The following is an 18,927-nucleotide window of genomic DNA, read 5'->3' as shown; positions in this document are numbered from 1 at the left end:
TCTAGGAAGAGGTGCAGTCGACGTTTCAGGCCGAGACCCTGAAGGGGTCTCCTCCTAGAGATGCTGCCTGGCCTGCTGCGTTCACCAGCAACTTTTATGTGTGTTGCTTGAATTTCCAGCATCTGCAGAATTCCTGTTGTTTGTGGCCTACAAATCAACACTGGTGAAGTACTCCTGAGCTATCTACAACGCAGGAAAACTCCCCTTTAGATGGAAGTAACTAAACTGTGCATCGTACTCCAGGTGTACGGCGTGTCGAGGAAGGGATAGCACCTCTGGTGAAGGGGCCTGTCATGCCCATTCTGAGGCAGCTCACTTGCCTTTGGTCCCCACCAGACACTCAGCTCTTATATGTGGCTGCAAGTAAGCACTTTCATGTGACAGTGGCCACACCCCGGTACACTGCTCGACAACAGGCTAAACCAGGCGAAGGTAGCCGGCAGCCTCATGCTCTGGTGGGATAGGAACACGTCTGCCCTAGCATGTGTCGTCGGCTCCGGCAGACTGGGCGAATGAGATCTACAGTGAAATCTAACAGTCAGGAGGGTGGTTCTGCAACACTCCACAGAGAGCAAAGGGTTTGACAAGGCAGAGAAGGTGTCATTCACTGCAACCAAGGAAGATCCCAATTTGTGATGCTTGTTTGTACCACTGGATGTCACTCTGGTGCTTCCCACTCCCTCCCCCACATATGTCAAGAAATTTGTTTTTTTTTTGTGGCAGCATACAGTGCAATACATAAAATTACTGCAGTACTGTGCTAAAGACTTAGGCTCTCTAGTGACATATATGTGTCAAACACTTTTCTACAGTTCTGTACAGTAAAAGGATGGAATCTACATCCATTTAAACAATCTGCTGATTTTTTATTAATTTCCCCCTAAACAAATGGACTGTCTTACAATTCCCCATTGGACAACTTTATTACACGTTCACTCAATCGGTTTCTGGTTCTTCGCAGACTCCTTGTGTTCTCTCACAACTTGCTTTTCTACCTACCTTGGTACATTTCAGCACCATACACTCAATCTTTTCATCTCATGAGAATGGCCCTGGGAATGAAAGGGTTAATGTACGACGAGGTTTAGAGGTTCTGATCCTGCACTTTGCTGGAGTTTAGAAAGGTGAGGGTGGTGGTGGTGGTGGGGGGGGGGGGAATCTTAATGAATATTGCAGGCCATTGGGGGAGGATGTTTCCTGTAGTGGGTGAGTCTACCATCAGAGGGCATGGCCTCAGAATACAAGGATGTCCCTTTAGAACAGAGATAAGGTGGAGTTTCTTTAGGCATAGGTGGTGAATCTGTCGTATTTACTGTCACAGATGGCTGTGATGGCCACATCACTGGTTATTTTTAAAGCAGAGGCTGATAGATTCTTGTTGAGTAGGAGTGTCAAAGGTTACGAGGAGAAGATAGTAGAATAGCTTTGAGATGGATAATACATCAGCCATCACACATAAAAGTTGCTGGTGAACGCAGCAGGCCAGGCAGCATCTCTAGGAAGAGGTGCAGTCGACGTTTCAGGCCGAGACCATTCCAGCAACTTTTATGTGTATTGTTTGAATTTCCAGCATCTGCAGAATTCCTGTTGTTTGCGTTTTAAATACATCAGCCATGATGGAATGGGACTCGATGGGCCAAATGACCTAAGTCTGCTCCTATATTTTATGGCCTATGGTCTTATCTACTCCATTAATGTAGCTAGTAAATAATTGAGACTGTAACATTGGTAACCATAGCACCTCATTAACTATGGGTTGCTAACCATCAATCCCAATTTTGAGCCAACCCTCTATCAATGCCAATATCGTCAAGTATTTACATAGGAGAAACATTGTAATGACAGACCAGTCATTTTAACTTGATGGGGAAGTTATGAAAACAATAATCAGGAACAGAATTACAATCCAAGATGTTGGCCATTGATACAAGTTATGCAATTCACTGTGTGTTTTGATATTTCGGTGTACATGTGACAAGTAGAGCAAACCTCTTGAAATGACTGCTAATTCTGTTCCTGATTATTGTTTTTGGAACTTCCCCATTATCCTGCGACGAATAAAACTAATTATAATTATTCCTTCACTATCAATGAACCTCAAACCTTGAATCCCTGTCTCAATAACACCATGGAAACACATGCAGCAAACGGCTTGCCATAGCTCAAGAATGATCCTGCGCCATCTTTTCCAGCGCTATTTACAAAAGACAAAAATTGTTAGCCTTACCAACAAAACCCAGCTTAAAATGTAATTTGCAAGAAAAGTATGATTTGCATTTTTGTTATCACAAGCAATCTTCCAATAACTGTATGAAATAATGAGCTCAAGATGATTGGTGACAATTTTACTGGCAATTAGTTTGGCCATCTGGAAGTTTGCAGAACTTATTAAATTGCTGGGTCGTGTTCAAATTTCTGTCTGTATCCCATAAAGAAACAACGACAGTGTAGAGGCTTATAAATGCCCAAGTTTTCCTTCACAATGTGTAGAAAGTTAACTCTCTACACAGGAAATAAAGGCAGAATTTCACTCATTGTCACTGCAAAGTGTTAATATTGTAAAAAAAAATTGACAAAATGTAGAGAGAGAGTGACAGAGAGGGAGAATGAGAGAGAGAGAGAGAGTGTGAGAGGGAGAGAAAAAACAGAGAGAGGGGGACAGAGAGAAAGAGAGAGAGAGAGAGGAGTGAAAGAGAGGAGAGAGGGGAGAGAGGGAGACAGAGAGAAACAGGGAGATAGGCAGAGGGAGAGAGGGGGACAGAGAGGGGTGAGAGAGCAAGAGAGAGAGAGGGGGTCAGAGAGAGAGAAAGAGGGGGACAGAGAGAAAGAAAGGGAGAGAGAGAGGAGTGAGAGAGAGGAGAGAGGGGAGAGAGAGCAAGAGAGAGAAACAGAGGGAGACAGGCAGAGGGAGAGAGAGGGACAGAGAGGGGGAGAGAGCAAGAGAGAGAGGGGGGGACAGAGACAGAGAGAGAGAGGGACTGACAGAGAGAGACAGGGAGAGAGAGAGGGGGAGAGAGAGAGGGGGAGGGACAGAGGAGAGAGAGTGAGGCAGAGATGGTCGGGAGAGAGGGAGAGGTGGGGAGAGAGGGAGATGGAGAGGGGAGAGAAGGAGGGAAGAGGGACAGAGAGGGGAAGAGAGAAGAGGAGAGGGGGGAGACAGAAAGAGATGGAAGGAGGAGAGAGAAAGAGGGAGAAGGAGTGGGAGAGAGGGGTGAGGGGGTGAGTGAGGGGTGGGGGTAGTTGAAGGGAGAGAGGGAGAGAGGGGAGAAAGAGAAGTGGGGAAGAGAGAGAGAGAGAGAGAGAGAGAGAGAGAAGGAACATGCAAAAGAACAGCAAAAACCCAGCAACTGAAACAGTGTTAGTTTACCTGAAACCTGATAGGTTATAAGATTTTGAGAGGCATAGATATGGAGTGGACAGACAGTATCATTTTTCCCAGGGTCAAAACATCCAACATGCAAGGGCGTGCATTTAGTTGAGAAGGGGGTAAGTTCAAAAGGGATGGGCGAGGCATATTTTTATCGAACTGGTGGGTGTCTGAAATGGGGTGTTGGGGAAGGCAAGTATGGCAGAGACATTCAAACGGCTCTTAAGACAAGCACATAAGTACAGAGAATGGAGGGATGTGGACATTGAGTAGGCAGAAGGGATTAGTTTGGTGAGGCATTTAATTACTAGGTTAAATAGTTCAGCACAATATCATGGGCTGGAGGACGTGCTGCTGTGCTGTACTGCTTTATGTTCTAAAGAGAGACAAACTGACTAATAATTGTACCTGGACACACTGCTGACCACTGAACTCAGTTTCAAAATCAACAACTCCAGGTAACTTGCCATCTGTGTTCAGAGAACATAGAACATTACAGCTCAGTACAGGCCCTCGGCCTACGATGTTGTGCCAACCCTTTAACCAACTCTAAGATCAATCTTATGGTGATTGGAAGAAAGTATAGGGATGATGCCAGAGGTACATTTTATTTCACCTAGAGGGTGGTGGGTGCATGGAGCAATTTGCCAGGGGCTGTGGTAGAGGCAGATACATTAGAGACATTAAGAAACTCTTACAGAGGCACATCAATGATAAAAAAAAAATGGAGGGCTTTGTAGGAGGGAAGGGTTAGATTGATTTTAGAGTAGGTTAAAAGGTTAGCACAATATCGTGGGCTGGAGGGTAGGTACTGTGCCATAATGTTCTATGTGCTATGTTTTAAGCTCAGTAGCTCTGTCAGCTGAAAAACTTCAATGCGAGCAGGAAAGTAACTTGCTTTCATTACAAATGACCAACAATTTTTATTAATCTTCACCTTTCTGAAAAAAAATGGGCTGAAGGTCCTATACCTGTCTGTACTGTCCTAATTGTCTTTGCGTTATACGGTCATTTTGACTGAAATTTATTGTTTCCATTTTAACAATTTTATTTGCTTTTAGGTATTTACATCATATTTAATAGTTTTTAAAATTCTCCGAATGTCAATGTGATTTAAAATCCATGAAAACTCACCTAAACATATCAACGCCCCCTGCATTGCTGGTTCCTTGGCTTTAACCAAGCTCCGTAACAAGTGATGGTTCGTACCGACATGGTAGGCATATCTATACCTTATTGCTTATCACTAAAGTTTCTTGTTCGTGTAAATTATTATCAATTATTTCAAGTCCAAGTTTTATTGTCATTCAACCATACGTGAATATCCAAGAATATGGCCAAATGAAACAGCATTACTCTGGGGCCAAGGTGCCAAGTCAGTACCAAGAGTCACACACAGCACAAGGCACATATAAGACAGCAGTAAAATACCGTTGCACACAAAAAAAAATATCTAATCCAGGTCCCTGAGTCCATGAATGTTGCAGCAGTCTCCAGTTGAATACAATACATCTTGTCTTCTGCTGAGACAACACCGGTGGGCAGCACCGAGTCCAGCATGGACTCCACCCCTCACCACCTCTGGCACTCTGACGCCTCTCTCCTGGGTGGCTGCAAATAGGTGATACCCTGGTTAGAGGCCTAGTCCTTGCTATGACCAATTACAGATCAATTTAGATGCACATTCTATCTTAATACTTGTGGACGAAAAATGGACAGTCAACATTTCACATGCTGGGGGTGGTGGAAGAGGCAAACACATTGGGAACATTTAAGAAAGTCTTAGATGATCAAAAAATGGAGGGTTATGTGGGAGAGAAGAGTTAGATTGATCTTGGAGTAAGTTAAAAGGCCAGCACAACATTATGTGCCGATGGGTTTGTACTGTGCCATACTGTTCTATGTTCCATGTCCTACCATCATCCCCCTTCCCCCACCCCACCCACCTTCTTCTTCACCTGGCCTCACCTATCACCTGCCAGACTGTACTCCTTCCTCTCACCCTACCCTCTTATTCTGGCTTCTGTCCCCTTCCTTCCCAGGTCTTCATAAAGGTTCACGGCCCAAAACATCAACTCTTTTTTCCCCTCCATAGATGCTGCCTGACCTATTGAGTTTTGATTATGGTTATGGTGCAAACTATTGTGGCTGGTGTTGATGGACCCAACCAAGCTACAAAAACTTGGTATGGTTGTTCTGTGAGTTCAAGGCATCAGCCAGTAGACTGTGGGGTGACCTTCAGGAGGGAATGGGAAACAGCAGAAATCCCCAGTGAAATGATGAAAATATCATTTATCCTGATGTATGAATCATCAACTTTTCTCCTGAACTTGTACTGATCAATAAATATTTTGCAAGTATTTTAAATCCTGTCTTCCCTGATAACCCTCTCAGATGGTAACATCGTTTTCTGATAATTCATTACCATTCTTAATCACACCCGGTATGCCTCAAAAGTTATTTTTCACCACATTGAAAGCTTAATTTTAAACTGAATATTTTAATACTAAATATTTATTCTAAATATACAACTTATAAATAACAAATCTAACAATAGCCAGCTGTGTGTGACTTTGTGTTAAATTATCCATAAAAATGTTTAAAACCCAGTCAGTTATAACTGCAGAACTTGCTTTGAGCTCCATGTAACACCCCCCTTGTTTCATTGATCAACTCTTATAGTAACGTAGCAGTTAGTGTAATGCTTTACAGTGCTAGCAATCGGTGTTCAATTCCCGCCGCTGTCTGTGACGTTCTCCCCGTGACCGTGTGGGTTTCTTCTGGGTACTCTGGTTTCCCCCCACATCCCACACATGGCTAGGGTTAGTAAGTTGTGTACGTGCTATGTTAGCGCTGGAAGCGTGGCGAAACTCACAGGCTGCCCACAGCACAACCCCAGAATGTGTTGTTTATGACACAAAAGTCAAATTTCACTGTGTGTTTTGATGTACGTGTGACAAGTAAAGTGAATCCATCTTTATAAAATCTATCTTCATCTGTCTTAGAAAATTCCTGTAAACCATGGATCAGTAATTTATACTATCATCCACATCCGAAACAAAATAAAAGATTATTATTTATGAGCTCAGATATACAGCATTACTCTTCAACCATCAGGCTCCACTTCACTCACCTGAACACTGATCTGATTCCACGACCTATGGACTAACTTTGAAGGACTCTACAACACAGGTTCTCAGTATCATTTATTTATTTGCATGTTTTCTTCTTTTGCACACCGGTTGTTTGTCAGTCTTTGTGTGTAGTTTTTCACTGACTCTATTGTATTTCTGTGTTCTACTGTGATTGCCTGCAAGAAAATTAACCTCAGGGTAGTATATGTCGATATATACATACTTTGATAATAAATTTACGTTGCACTTCAAGACTGATTAAGATTCAACATTGATTAATGTCATTTCCAGTACACAAGTGTAAAGGAGAACAAATTACTGTGGATCCGATGCAACTTAAAAACACAATAAGATAAAGAATAAAGAAAATAATGATAAAACTATAAATACACAATATAGCTTATCTTCTACCCACAAGCAGTGAAATGTATAACACCCCCTTCCCTTCTCCTGCCCCCCTCCTAAGATGGCGGCAGCTAAATGTATCTCACTTCCAGGAATGGCAGGTGTGCAATAGTCCTACCCCTCCCCCCATCCATATATTATTAATTTTGGACTGCATTCCTGAGGTATTAGAGTTTATTTTATGTATATATTCTTTGTCATGCTGCAAAACGTTGAGCTGCTAAACTGTGTTTCGTTGCTCCACAACATTCTGTTCTATTCTATTGTATATCCATAAAGAGACACTGGGCACAGGAGTGTCTGTACATAAGATGATTGACAGGAAATGATAAAGTAGTGGTGGCTGGGAGTGTGGAGGGGTGGGTTAGTGGGTGGAGGTGTCGATCACCCTTACTGCTTGGAGAAGGTGATTGCTTTTGTGTCTGGTGGTCCTGGTGTAGATGCCTTGTAGCCTTGTCCCTGATGGGAGTGGGGCAATAGTCCATGAGCAGGGTGGGTGGGATGTTACTGGCCCTCTTCTGGCAGCTTTCTGTATATTTGTTCTTAATGGCAGGTAGGCTGGTGCCCGCGATGCGCTGGGCAGTTTTGATTACCCGCTGTAGAGCCTTCCTGCCCACTGCAGTGCAGTTTCCGTACCAAACAGTGATGCAGCTTGTCAGGATGCTCACTACTGCACACCTGTAGAAAGACATGAGTATTGATGTGCATAGTCAAACTCTCTTCAGGTTCCTCAAAAAGAAGAGGTGTTGGTGAGCTTTCCAGACTGTGTAGAATGTGTTCTGGGGCCAAGAAAGCTTGTGTGTGATGTGCACTCCCAGGAGTTTTAAACTGCTGTGTCGAGGATGTAAAAGAGAGTGTGAGAGTGTGAGTTGTCCTGAAATCAATAACCACCTCCTTTGTCTTGTCTTAAAACAGTTATTTGCCTGGCACCAGGCCTTGAGCTCCTTTGCCTCCTCTCTGTAGGCCATCTCATCGTTGTTGGTGATGAGCCCCAAGACTGTCATGTCATCAGCAAACTTGACGATGTGGTTACTCGGGTGTTTGGCCATGCAGTCACGTGTGAGTAGAGTGGGCTAGGGGCTCAGTGCACAGCCCTGGGTGGGGGGGGGGGGGTATCCATATTTTGGATGATGGGGAGGGAGGAGCAGTTGTGCATCCCAACTGTTTGAGATCTGTTCATTGTTAAGTCCAACCCTCAGTTGCAGAGTATGCTGGTGTTCCTACTTCGAAATGTTGATGAGTGGAATGGGAGTACACTGAAATACTAGCGCTGTCTGAAGTATTTTGTTTGTTACTGTGGGTCTATATAAACAAACTAAAAGATAAGTATAGCTTTATTTGTACATATACGTATGTATCAAATGAAATCAGTGAGGATTATGCTAGGGGCAAGGGTCGCCACACTTCGGGCATTGATATAGCATGCCCACAACTTACTAACCTGTAACTCTCTGGGACGTTGGGACGAAACTAGAGTACCCGGAGGAAGTTCTTCAGCAACCTTCCTGATACTAGCCAGTAATCACTTGTACTAACTTGGCTTACCTAACATACTGACTCGTCATGTATCTTGTTTTGCAATACGGCTACGTTCCCGGCATTGGCTAGCTGGGGATCGACACCAAAGGTTAGTTAGAAGTCGAGATATTATAGCCCAATGGCACAAGACTGGAGGCCCAGAGTTGGAGGACTGTTCGAGTGTGTTGGGAGGGAGGAAAGGGACTTGTTTTATTGTTATTTTGTTGCTTGCTGTGTTCCAATTGTCATGCTCTGTGCTGTCCTGCTGAGCACTGTGGGTAAGGCATGTTGGCGCTGGAATGCGAAGTAACACTTGTGGGCTGCCCCCAGCACATTTTAAAGTTGTGTTGGTTGTTAATGCAAACAACACCTTTCATTGTTTGCTTCAATGTACATTTGATAAATAAATTTGAATCTGAATCTGTTCCGAATGAATATCGATTTGTGTAACTACGGGTGCCGTGCACAATCCGGATTTGATGGGGACAGCCGTAAAAGCGTAGAGGAACATCTGGAGTAACTTCTGAAATGCCTGCTTCTTTGCCGCTGCTACTGTGCGATCGAGAATCTCCGGAGATGTAGGCCCCAAATCCTCAGCTTTGTGTATCACCTGTTGCCGGGGCCGGGGTCAAAACGTTCGGCAGAGATGGTGCCCGGTGCTCAGTGTCGAATAGGTGGACAGAGGTTCAGAGTTTTTCGGACGGACTCGGAGTTGGACTGTGGTCGGATGCTTCCGGGATGCTGCATCGGCAAGTTGGCGGCGCTGGGGCCTTACCGTCTGCGTGAGATGATGGGACTTTGAGAGACTCTGAGACTTTTACTGTGCCATGGTCTGTTCTTATCAAATTATGGTATTGCTTTGCACTGTTGTAACTATATGTTATAATTATGTGGTTTTTGTTAGTTTATAAGTCGGTTTGTCATGTGGTTTCGTGATATCATTCTGGAAAAACATTCTTATCATTTCTTAATGCATGCATTACTAAATGACAATAAAAGGGGACTGCGTGTCCTCATAATCATAATCATAAAAGTACGTGGAGAGTGCTATATAATTGCAAGTTTTTGCTTCCTTCCTTCCCGGTGTCTTGGACTTTTAGAAGCTCAGCAAATTACAGGACACAGTTAGTGTGTTGTTTTAATTTGAGCAGAACAAGCTTCTATTAACTATAAATATCTCTCAGTACAAAATGACTTGCCATTCATCAGGGTACATCAGCTTGGTCCAGGTACCTTAACAGCTTAATCAGGTCAACCACTTCCTTCCTGAACTGTGACTATTTCTATCTCTGTAAACAGTATTTATTCACTCTGCAGATCCCATTCAACACTGACAGACTAGACTTCCCTGCCTAGTTTTCCACCTCATCGCTCCCTGCTGAGTCTGTGGAAACCGGGCCTGCTCAAAGATCTAAAAGCTCAAGAGTTAGCGATTCTGATAGGCCATTTTGTAGGGGGAAGAATGGTGAGGGCTAATTAACGGTGAATCGGGAGGTGGATTATGTGGTCATGTGGAAACAGTGAACCATGGACAAAGTCTACAAGCGGAGACATGGAATGCAGAAGTGACAACTTCCAAGTTTCGGCAACTTCACCAGTTCCGTTATGGTGTTCACCTGTTGTAATAGAGAACTGGAGTTACTGTTAGACTTGTGGATCATCATTTGTTTCTGTAATGAGGACCTAGTCTGTTACTTAATTAAGTCGTCCTGTCTGGACCATCGAACAGTACAGCACAGTACACACACACACACGATGTTGTGCCGATGCTTTAACCCGCTCCAAGGCCAATCTGACCTTTCCTTCCCACGTGACCCTCCATTTTGCCTTCATCCATGTGCTTACTAGCCTCTTTAACGTCCCTAATATATCTGCCCCTATCACCAACCCTGGCAGTGCGTTTCACGTACCCACTGTCCTCTATGTGGAAAAACCTACCCTCTGACATCCCCCTTATAAAGGATATAGAATGGATCAAGTGACCATTCAGGAGGTGCGGGACACAGCACTCGGGCTGGATTTGATTCTGCTACCCCCCACCCCCCCCAGTGTTCGCTCAGCAGAATGATGGACTCAGGGTCTGGATTATATACATATATATTTTGTGGGACTGTATTTTACTGATATCTACAGTGGAGCTAGAAAGTTTGTGAACCCTACAGAACTTTCTCTGTTTCTGCATAAATTTGACCTAAAATGTGATCAGATCTTCACGCAAATCCTAAAACTAGATAAAAAGAACCCAATTAAATAAATATCACAAAACATTTATTTATTAAGAAATGGGTCATTTATTTATTGAGAAAAATTATCTAATCCAATATTACATGTATTTGTTGGAAAAAAGTATGTGAGCCTTTGCTTTCAGTAACTGGTGTGACCCATTTATACAGGAATAACTTCAACCAAACATTTCCAGTAACTGTTATCAGTTCTGCACATCAGCTTGGAGGAATCTTGGGCTGGTCCTCTTACAAAACTGCTTGAACTCTGGGACATTGGTGGGCTTTCTTTCATGAACTCCTTGCTTCAGGTCCTTCCACCATTTCTATATGATTATGGTCAGGACTTTGACTCAGCCAATTCCCAAACACAAATTTTCTTCTTTTTAGACCATTCTGTTGTTGTCTTACTCTTGTCTTTCAGATCATTGTCTTGTTGCATTATCCATCTTCTATTAAGCCTCAGGTGATGGTCAGCTACCCTAACATTCTCCAGCAAAATGTCTGGATACAATTTTGAATTCATTGTTCCCTCAACCTTTGCAACCTGTCTAGGCCCTGAGGTAGCAAAGCAGCCCTAACCCATGATGCTCCTTCCACCATGCTTCACAGTTGTCGATGAGGTTTTGGTGTTGGTGTGCAGTGGCCTTTTCCCTCCAAACATAGCAATGTGTATTTCTGCCAAAAAGTTCAACTTCGGTCTCATCTGTCCACAGAACGTTGCCTCAGAAGAGTTGTAGAACATCCAGGTGGTCTTTTGGAACTTGAGGTGTGCAGCAATGTTTTTTTTTCCGAGAGCAGTGGTTTCCTCCGTGGTGTCCTTCCATGAGCACTGTTCTTGTTTAGTGTTTTTCTTATAGTGGACAAATGAATAGAGACTTTCTGAAAGTTCTAGAGATTTCTGCAGGTCTTTTGCTGTTACCTTTGGGATCTTTTTCACCTCCTTCAACATTGCACGTTGTGCTCTTGGTCTGATCTTTGCAGGATATCCACTCCTAGGGAGACTAGCAACAGTACAGAGTTCCTCCATTTGGCACCCCACACAGACTTCCAACTTGCGCCTTGTAAGGCATGAAAATGCCCGACGCAGACCTCTCATGGTCTGAGTCGATGTTCCCTCCCTCCCCATTTGTAGACAATTTCTCTTACTGTGGGCTGTTGAACATTCAAGTCTTTAGAAATGCTTTTGTAGCATTTTCCAGCTTCTTGCATCTCTACAATACTTCTTTTAAGGTTCTCTGAAAGTTGTTTTGATCGAGGCATGATGCACATAAACAGATCTTTTCTGAAAAGATCAGGCTTTGTCAGTAACAGGACTTTGTGTGTCTTTTTATAGGATAGGGCACCTCTGCAACCCACACCTCCAGTCTCATCTCATTGATTGGAACATCTGACTCCAAGTAGCTTTTGTAAAGGCATTACCCCAGAGGTTCACATACTTTTTCCATCAAATACATGTAATATTGGAGCATTTCTCTCAATAAATAAATGAACAAGTACAAATTTTTTGTGTTATTTATTTAATTGGGTTCTCTTTATCTAGTTTTAGGACTTCTGTGAAGATCTGATATATTTTAGTTCATAAATATATAGAAAGTTTTACAGACTTCACTAACTTTAAGGCACCTCTGTATATGTGTTTGCTATTATGTATGTGCGGACTAGGCCTCAAGCCGTGGTGTCGCCTGTTTACAGCTGCTGAAGGAGAGAGGTTGGAACTGGTGTGCTCCACTGGGGTCGGTGTGGCGTGGTGTCCAGGCTGGACTTGGTGCTGCTCCCTTCCCAGTGTTCACTTAGCCGAAGACAAGCTCTGTTGTGGGCATGTGCAGATTTCGGAGGCATTGGATGGCTTGAATTTGGTCTCTTTTATTGAGTGGCTGTATCTTTCTATCTTATATATGCAATGTGGTGTTTTGTGCTCTGTGTATGAGCCTGTTGGTACTGACCCCAGAGTAATGCCATCTTGTTTGGCTGTATCCATTTATTGAATTGAATTGAATTAGGCTATCAAATTTCTGAACAGACGATTAACCCATGAACACTACCTTAGTATTTTTGCTCTGTTTTTGCATTAACTGTTTATTTGTTAGATATTTATTTCAAGTTCAAGTTCAAATTTAATTGTCATTCAACCATACGTGAACACCCATGAATACAGCCAAACAAACCAGTGTTCCTCCAGGACCTCGGTGCAAAACACAATACCAACAGTCATACACAGTGAAAGGCACTTAGAGCACATATAAGATAGCAGCAAGCGGGCAGACACAAAACAAAATATATAATATAGACCAAGTCCCCGAGTCAATGGATGTTGTCAGCAAGAACAAGCCCCCACCTGACTGCAGACCAATGCAGTCCAGCTTGTCTTCCACCGAGCAAACACTGGAGGATGTAAATGGTAGAATAGGCATTACGTTTATGTAACTTATAGTAATTTTATGCATTGCACAGTGCTGCTGCTGCAAAACAACAGATTTAACAACATATGACAGTGATAATAAACCTGATTCTGATTTGGAAATGGTCTGAGGACCTATATCCAATCAGCAGGGTCAAATTGACTGAAGACGTTCACTGATGAGAAAGCTATTGGAGAGGAATTACATAAATGAGCCTGGGACGATGAAACAGAGCAATTTAATGCCTGGAACAGCCTGTGGAGGTGGGGCTGTAAGGATTTTAAAGGGAAGAACAAGAAGATTCAGATTTAGATTCCGATTCCAATTCTGATTTAGGCATTTATCACACATACAGTGTCTTGAAAAAATATTCAGATCCCACAGCTATTTTCACATTTTACTGTCTCATTTTCTAAATTTAAAATACGTTGAAGTAAGATTGTTGAGCTAATCTACAAAACATGGTGCATCATATCAAATCAAAAGAAACATTCCAAATCATGTCCATAATTTACATATAATTATAAACCAAATTTGCGAGGCTGAAGTAGTATTAATTCCCTTTGTAATTACTCCACTAACTTTCCTCAGATGCAATACTGTACCTTACCAACTCACCGAACCTGCTGAGAATTGGAGGATCACCTGTTTTCAAGGAATTCATAAGAATAAGTACCCCCTCGCTCTGTAAGGTCCAACAGTATGGTAGATTTTCGACAGACCAAACCAAAACAAAGATAAGAGAGCACGCAAAACAAGTCAGGGAAATGATAATAGAGAAGCACAAATCTGGGGAAGGTTATAAGACCATCTCAAAGCACTGAACATAACTTAGAGCTCAATGCAGTCCATTGTGAAAAGTGGAAAAAATATGAAATCATAGTAACAGTGCCTAGGTCAGGCCACCCTCCCTAAACTTAGTCGCCAGAGAAGTACACAGTTGTAAAAGAGGCTACGATGATACCAACAGTCACCCTGAGTGAGCTGCTCAAGCCAATGGCTGCAGATGGAGGTGAAGCTCATTGCTCCACCATCTCTAAGGCTTTGCACTACAAGAGTACTTATGGAAGAGTAACAAGGAAGAAGTCCTAGCTAAAAAAAAACATATTCTTCTTTGTAAAGACTTTGCAACATATTACTTCGGAGATACTGTAATGATATGGAAGAAGGTCTTGTGGTTGTTTGAGACTAAAGTGTAACATTTTGGCCTCAGCACTAGGTGGAACATGCGGCATAAATCTAATATTGTGCATCAGCCAGGTAATACCATTCCGACTGTAAAATATAGCGGAGGTAGCATCATGCTAGGGGGATGCTTTTCAGCAGCAGGGACTGGAAATCTGGTCAGGATTGATAAGAAGATGAATGCTGCTAAATACAGAGAGAACCCAGATAAAAACCTGCAAGCCTCTGCCAGAAAGCTTAAACTGGGGAGGAAGTGGCTTCAGATGAAGAAAGTTCATCTTGAGTGGTCCAGTCAGAGACCTGAGCTCAAACAAATTGAACATCTCTGGCAAAACCTTAGGACTGCTGTCTACCGCCATTCCCAACTAACCTAGCACAGCTTGAGCAATTTTGCAAGGAGGAATGGAAAAATCTTGCTCAATCACATTGTGCAAAGCTAATAGAGACTTAACCAAAAAGACCACTGGCTGTAATAGCCAGGAGAGGTGGTTCAACTCAGTACTGAGCAAAGAGAGATGAATACTTTTGAACTGCTGACATCTCAGGTTTTGAATTCTTAGTTTTTCATGGATTATAGTTTTCCCAGTTTTTTGGGGCTCTAAGGTGAAAAAAAGGAGCAAATGAGTCACAAATAAAAATTCTTGTAAAATTGATCAAAATCCCTGAATGTAATACTCATTTATGTGAACAAAGGGTTGGTGGCTGAATACATTTTCAAGGCATTGTACACTCAGTGGCCACTTTATTAGGTACAGCTGTTCCTAATACTTGTTAATACCCAATATTTGCTTGTTAAGGCAAATATCTAATCAGCTAATCACGTGGCAGCAACTCAGTGCCTAAAAGCATGCAGACATGGTCAAGAGGTTCAGTTGTTGTTCAGACCAAACATCAGAATGGGGTTCTAAGTGACTTTGACTGTGGAATGATTGCTGGTGCCAGACAGGGTGATCACAAGCTGCTGACCTCCTGGGATTTTCATGCACAAGAGTCTCGAGAGTTTGCAGTGAATGGTGCGATAAACAAAAAAAAACATTGAGTGAGCGGTAGTTCTGTGGATGAAAATGATTTCTAATGGGATTTATTTTAATGAGAGAGGCCAGAGGAGATTGGCCAGACTGTTTCAAGCAGACAGGAAGGTGGCAGCAACTCAGATAAACATGTGCTCTAACTGCGGTGTGTGGAAGAGAATCTCTGAACTCGGAACACGTCGAACCTTGAAATGGACAGGCTTCAGCAGCAGAGGACCATGGACATACACTCAGGGGCCACTCTATTAGGTACAGGAGGTACACTGAGTGAACACTAGAACATGTCAAATGAAGTGCAGATTGAAATAGTAAAATGTGCTGCTTCTGTTAACAACCAACACACCCAAGAGTGTGCTGGGGTCAGCCCGCCAGTGTCGCCACTCATTCTGCCGCCAATACGGGAAATCAGTGAAGGGCATTGAACACAGTACAAAAGATGAGGTATGAGTCCCAAAGTTTTGGCTAAATTGTAGATTCTGAAAGGAGGGGTAAAATGATAGAACTTGCTGAGGAGGCACTACTCACTTGATCAATGATACTTTTCTAGCCAGCAGTAGCTACATGAGGAAAAGATTAGGTACAAAAATGGTGGGATTTATTGATATGGGAATTTGTGATGGCCATGGAAGTTAAACTTATTGTGACACAGAAAATACACTTAAACTTCAGGTAACGTAGAATGAATCATTCTACAAGTATGTGAAGAGCAAGAGGATAAGATGTGAGAGAATAGGACCAATTAAGTGTGACAGTGGGAATGTGTGTATGGAACCGGAAGAGATAGCAGAGGTACTTAATGAATACTTTGCTTCAGTATTCACTATGGAAAAGGATCTTGGTGATTGCAGGGATCAGGGCATTTGATAAGGTACCCCATGCAAGGCTTATTGAGAAAGTAAGGAGGTATGGGATCCAAGGGGACATTGCTTTGAGGATCCAGGACTGGCTTGCCCACAGAAGGCAAAGAGTGGTTGTAGGTGGGTCATATACTGCATGGAGGTCGGTGACCAGTGGTGGGCCTCAGGGATCTGTTCTGGGACCCTTACTCTTCTTGATTTTTATAAATGACCTGGATGAGGAAATGGAGGGATGGGTTAGTAAATTTGCTGATGACACAAAGGTTGGGGGTGTTGTGGATAGTGTGGAGGGCTGACAGAGGTTACAGCGGGACATTGGTAGGATGCAAAACTGGGCTGAGAAGTGGCAGGTGGAGTTCAATTCAGCTAAGTGTGAGGTGGTTCATTTTGGTAGGTCAAATATAATGGCAGAATGTAGTATTAATGGTAAGACTCTTGGCAGTGTGGAGGATCAAAGGGATCTTGGAGTCCAAGTCCATAGGACACTCAAAGCTGCTGCGCAGGTTGACTCTATAGTTAAGAAGGCATATGGTGCATTGGTCTTCATTAATTGTGGGATTGAGTTTAGGAGCTGAGAGGTAATATTGCAGCTATATAGGACCCTGGTCAGACACCACTTGGAGTACTGTGCTCAGTTCTGGTCGCCTCACTACAGGAAGGATGTGGAAGCCATAGAAAGGGTGCAGAGGAGATTTACAAGGATGTTGCCTGGATTGGAGAGCATGCCTTATGAGAATAGGTTGAGTGAACTTGGCCTTTTCTCCTTGGAGAGATGGAGGATGAGAGGTGACCTGATAGAGGTATATAAAATGATGAGAGGCATTGATCGTTTGGATAGTCAGAGGCTTTTTCCCAGCGCTGAAGTGGCTAGCACGAGAGGGCACAGTTTTAAGGTGCTTGGAAGTAGGCACAGAGGAGATGTCAGAGGTAAGTTTTTTTTTACAGAGTGGTGAATGCGTGGAATGGGCTGCTGGCGACGGTGGTGGAGGCAGATACGATAGGGTCTTTTAAGAGACCCCTGGATAGGTACATGGAGCTTAGAAAAATAGAGGGCTATGGGTAACCTTAGGTAATTTCTAAGGTAAGGACATGTTCGGCACAGCTTTGTGGGCCGAAGGGCCTGTATCGTGCTGTAGGTTTGCTATGTTTCAGGAAACAAAATGGAGAACCTTCAGAGCATTTTAACATAGAACATATATTCATTGACCACTTTGTTAGATACGTACTGTAACACACACAAGATGCTGGTGGAACTCAGATACCTACTGTACTGGTCTTCTGCTGCTGTAGCCCATCCACTTCAAGGTTTGTCATGTTGTGCATTCAGAGATGCCCTTCCGCGCACCACTGTTATAACACGAGGTTATTTGAGTAACTGTCGCCTTCCTGTCAGCTTGAAGCAGTCTGGCCATTCTTCTCTGACCTCTCTCATTAACAAGATGTTTTTGTCCACAGAACTGATGCTCACTGGATTTTTTTTTTTATTTTTTTCACCACTCTTTGTAAACTCTTAGGACTGTTGTGATTCAAAATCCCAGATGTGCAGTTTCTGAGATACTATAACCCACCCCATCATTCCACAGTCAAAGTCACTTAGATCACATTCCTTCTGCATTTTGATGTTTGGTTTGAACAACAACTGAACCTCTTGACTATGTCTGCATGGCTTTATGCTTTGAGTTGCTGCCACATGATTGGCTGATTAGATATTTGTATTAATAAGTAGATGTACAGGTGTACCTGATAAAGTGGTTGCTGAGAGTAGAACACCACAGCACAGTACAGATCCTTCATTCATGATGTTGTGCCAACCTTTTGACCTAAGATCAACCAGGCCCTTTCCTCCTCTATAGCCCTCTATTTTTCTGTCACCCATGTGCCTATCTAGGATTTTCTCAAATGCCCCTAAAGTATCTGCCTCCGTGCCACCCCTTGCAGGGCGATCCACACATGCACCACTCTCTGTGTTAAATCATATCCTTGACAACGGCCTTTACTTTCCTCCAATCACCATAAACTTATGCCTCTCCTGGTATTAGCCATTTCCACCCAGGAAAAAAGTCTCTGGCTGTCCACTCAATCTATGCCTCTTGTACACCCCTATCAAGTCACCTCTCATCCTCCTTCACTCAAAAGAAAAAAGCCCCAGATCACTCAGCCTACCTTTAAATTTTACCTCAGGCATAAATTGTAAATACTTTTATTTTTTGTAATTCCACTGAATTCTGCTGATCAAGTGGATTAAGGCTAAATGACTGTCCAATTTATGGAGTATTTATGGAGGAAAAGAGAGTCACTGATAGCAGAATCTAGATTTTCACATTCAACTATGCGTGTGCATTTTCCAGAATTTTTTTTTTTCTGATCTCCGACAACATACTGTTAAGCACTGGGAGACATTTTTTTACTGAAAAATGTTGATATATGATGATATGAAAGTGTTAGAGTTATTCTCACACTTAGAGCAGTGTAGCGCTTAAATCCAGCAATCAATACCATGGTCCAATTCCCACCACGGTCTGTAAGGATTTAGTGCGTTCTCCCCATGTCCGCGTGGATTTCCTCCTCCTGATCCGGTTTCCACCCACGTTCCAAAGACGGTTGGGGTTATGATCTGTGGGCATGCCCTATTGGTGCCAGAAACATGCTGACTCTTGCGGGCTGCCTCCGACACATCCTCGGACTGTGTTGATTGTTGACAAAAACAACATGTTTCACTATATGTTTCAATGTGACAAACACAGCTAATCCCTCATCTGTGGAGGAATTGAATATTTCACCAGGATCAATTTGCAGAGCGGATTGC

The 18,927-nt window shown here is 43.0% G+C and overlaps 1 protein-coding gene across 2 annotated transcripts in view; it reads right to left on the bottom strand.

Moving 5' to 3' along the window:
• Positions 1–18,927, bottom strand: part of hapln1b (hyaluronan and proteoglycan link protein 1b) — a 119,085-nt gene that overhangs the window by 65,772 nt on the left and 34,386 nt on the right. The window contains exon 2 of one of the 2 annotated variants that reach the window (XM_072281039.1): positions 6,501–6,677. The exons of the other annotated variant lie outside the window; for it this stretch is intronic. The gene's annotated coding sequence lies outside the window, so the exon portion shown is untranslated. The remainder of the gene's footprint in view (positions 1–6,500; positions 6,678–18,927) is intronic. 2 annotated transcript variants of the gene reach the window in all.

The sequence above is a fragment of the Mobula birostris genome, chromosome 17 (assembly GCF_030028105.1).
Source record: "Mobula birostris isolate sMobBir1 chromosome 17, sMobBir1.hap1, whole genome shotgun sequence".
Classification (NCBI taxonomy): domain Eukaryota; kingdom Metazoa; phylum Chordata; class Chondrichthyes; order Myliobatiformes; family Myliobatidae; genus Mobula; species Mobula birostris.
Note: the sequence above shows the minus strand (reverse complement) of the source record. Positions and strands in the feature narration are given on the sequence as shown.